Raw genomic sequence first — 2967 nt, 5'->3', positions numbered from 1 at the left:
AAAAGGTTGCTTTACTTTATTTAAAATCGGAAAACAAACTCCCTGGTACTGAGCCCACTCGATGCCCAACTATTCTGTGTAGATTTTCAAAGTCTGGATATTAATAGGTGCTATCTTTCTCCTTCAGAGTAACTAGTGGTTTTGAAAGGTCAATCTTGAGGTTAGCAGCCCAAAGCCTAACTTACAACTCCTCTGGGGTTCTTTAGATATGTGATACATAAGTTTGCTCTCTATTTGGATGTGGGAAATCAGATGAGTTCATCAGAGCTAAATTAGTTGGATTATCTCATAAAACAAAGCAGATTCAATTTTTTTTCACTTGATAGAACTTCACACCTCCTACCTATCATTTCTAGGGACTGTGCGCTCTGTGTTCTAGCCTGACACATCTCAAATTCAAATGTGTACAGAAATCATCAGGGAATCTTCTTAAAATTACAAATTCCATCTTCTCAAAGTGAATTATTATATAATGTATTTCATTTACATTTTGCTAAGAATTGTGTTATCTTGTCTATTATATATAGTCATTCCACATTTACTGTATATTTTTTTTCTGAAAAATGTAGTACAGAAAGAATATTGTTACTTGCAAAAATACAGCTTTCTGCTAACAGTATGATTTTTAAGAAATAGGTGAAGGAGGATTAGGAGATGAAAGAGATTTTGTCTATTTACAATTTTTGTTTTGGGGGAGCTCTTTCTACTTGTTTTTAAAGAGACATTTTGTAAAATCTAGGTTGATCATTTTCCTATCGTTGTTTCCCCTCTAGCGAGGCTGATTCTCTGCAGCAATCTGAAGGGCTACCCAAACCACCCAGGATTTGAAAGTCATTTTATCTGCATAAAGATGTGTATTTTAATCTTTCTGAAATCATAATGAGTCTTGCAATTGATGGGATTTTCTAATTCAGCAGATAACGTTTCATTTGTTTTTAATAGGAATCATTGGACTTATTACAACCAATAGGATCCAAGGTCCTATTGCATTGCTATCCATAACCACATTGTCTGTGTCTAGGATCATTCCCCCTCCTGTAGACACACAGCTTGAGGTCGGAACGCTTGTGGTAGCAGAGAACGCTTGGATTCTCCTACCAGCTGGAGCTGAGCAGGACTAAACCATTCAGACTACAAACTGGTGACAGAACAGGGATATCATTTAGCATTCTGCACGGGCTTCCCTGTCTGGGACCATACGAAGCAATCACCGATCTGCAAAATCGACAAGGATTTTCTTGCTGCTGTTTCTGTTGGGGGCTCTTTGTCAGCTTCAAATGTAGCGTATGCCGGATGTAGCTCACAGACCAACACAGTTTTCTGGGAAAGGCCGGTTTTCTTCTTCTAAACACAAATTTGGCTAGTAAGACATTTTTGAATTCCAACAATAGGGTCTTCTCTCTTAGGCAGGAGACTAAGCGATTATGAAGAATCTTTTTTCTCCATTAACTAGTATAGCTGTATAGATTGTAACACACACACACACGCACACACACATGCACACACACCCCTTGCCTTCACCAAAATGAATAAACAGGAAACGAAGCAGAAGTTTAAAGAATTAAAAAACAAAACAGAAATCCCGTGGGTTGTATCACACATGTTTCTGGAGTTAAGGATCCTAATTTTAGAATTTATAATTTTAAAATTATATTTTTCATTTTTAGAGTGTTTGCTGTGGCTGGCTGTACAGCATATGCCTCAACTTCAATTACTATTCTATGACACCTTATTGGTGGTAATTCAGCCATTTTACGTTTCTCATAAAAATGAAAGGCACATCCCTGAAGGGCAAATTGCAAGATCTTTCTTCCCAAGAGTGCATATAAATAGAAGCCCTCAGACTCTGAATTGGATTTGTTTCCAGAAAAGGGCAAAAGTAGATTCTGGCTGTTTTCAGGTTCTACCAGCATGTCTGTCATGATCAATCATAGCAATATTTTAGCCCTATTAAATTAAAGAACTAATATGCTAATTGGTCTGGCACCATCACCTGCTACAAAGGGTAAAAAAAAAAGTTTACAGGTAATTTTCTTCTCTAATCCTCCTGCCCCTCTGCCCCACCCCCACCCAATAAATAAACAAGAATTAAAGAGTAACTTTGAAAGTTTCTATGAGTAATATATGTAAGGTAGTCGAGAGGCACCAGAGACCAAATCAGTTGAATTAGAGCAAACAGACTTTACTGGGGAGAAAAACCCAGCCTGGGTGAAGTCCGAAGGTCCACAGTGTGTGGGCTAGGGGAGTCGCGCCCCAGGCTACAGGGGTGGTGCTTATATGGCCAGGAAACATGTGACTGGGTTGTCTTGAGTCTGTATAAAGTAAAGTAGTCAGGGATTAGGAGATACAGGTATGTCCGGGTTTCTGGAATGTAAGGTGTTTTCCTGGTTCCAGGTGTATTCGTGCTGGGTGCAGAGCGGCGGGTCGAGAACAAAGCGGACACTGAGCCAAACGGGCCATACTGGGTGCCGGCACTGAGTCAAATGGTCCTTACCAGGTGCAGAGCGGCAGGTCAAGAATAAAGTGGGCCATTAGCCAGCTCTGGTCAGCTCCACATGGATAGAGGAGATTCAAGGTCACTGGCTGCTAGTTGTTTCAGCCAGCTCTGGTCAGCTCCCCAGGGGTGGGGGAGATTCAAGGTCACTTGCTACTAGAAACCGGCCTGGTATTGATCCGGCCATACAATATAAAGCAAGTTTCTGGACTTAAAGTTAGTAATTTACAAATTCTTATTCTTGAATCACCTTGTCATAAAGATGATCTAAAAGTAAAAATTGCTCTTAAAATAAAATCTATATCATCAAAATCATGTACAGTAGTATGAGCCAACGTTAGAGAATTTCCTGTATTCAGCCTTGTTGTCTATTCCATCCTACCACAGAGGAATGCAAAGCCAATGGCCAAACGCTGCAGCTGGTTTATCTGTATCACATTCTTGATAGGTACATGCCATAAATGAATTTATAT

The sequence above is a fragment of the Tenrec ecaudatus genome, chromosome 7, assembly GCF_050624435.1.
Source record: "Tenrec ecaudatus isolate mTenEca1 chromosome 7, mTenEca1.hap1, whole genome shotgun sequence".
In the NCBI taxonomy this organism is placed as follows: Eukaryota; Metazoa; Chordata; class Mammalia; order Afrosoricida; family Tenrecidae; genus Tenrec; species Tenrec ecaudatus.
This window is presented reverse-complemented; position numbering follows the sequence as displayed.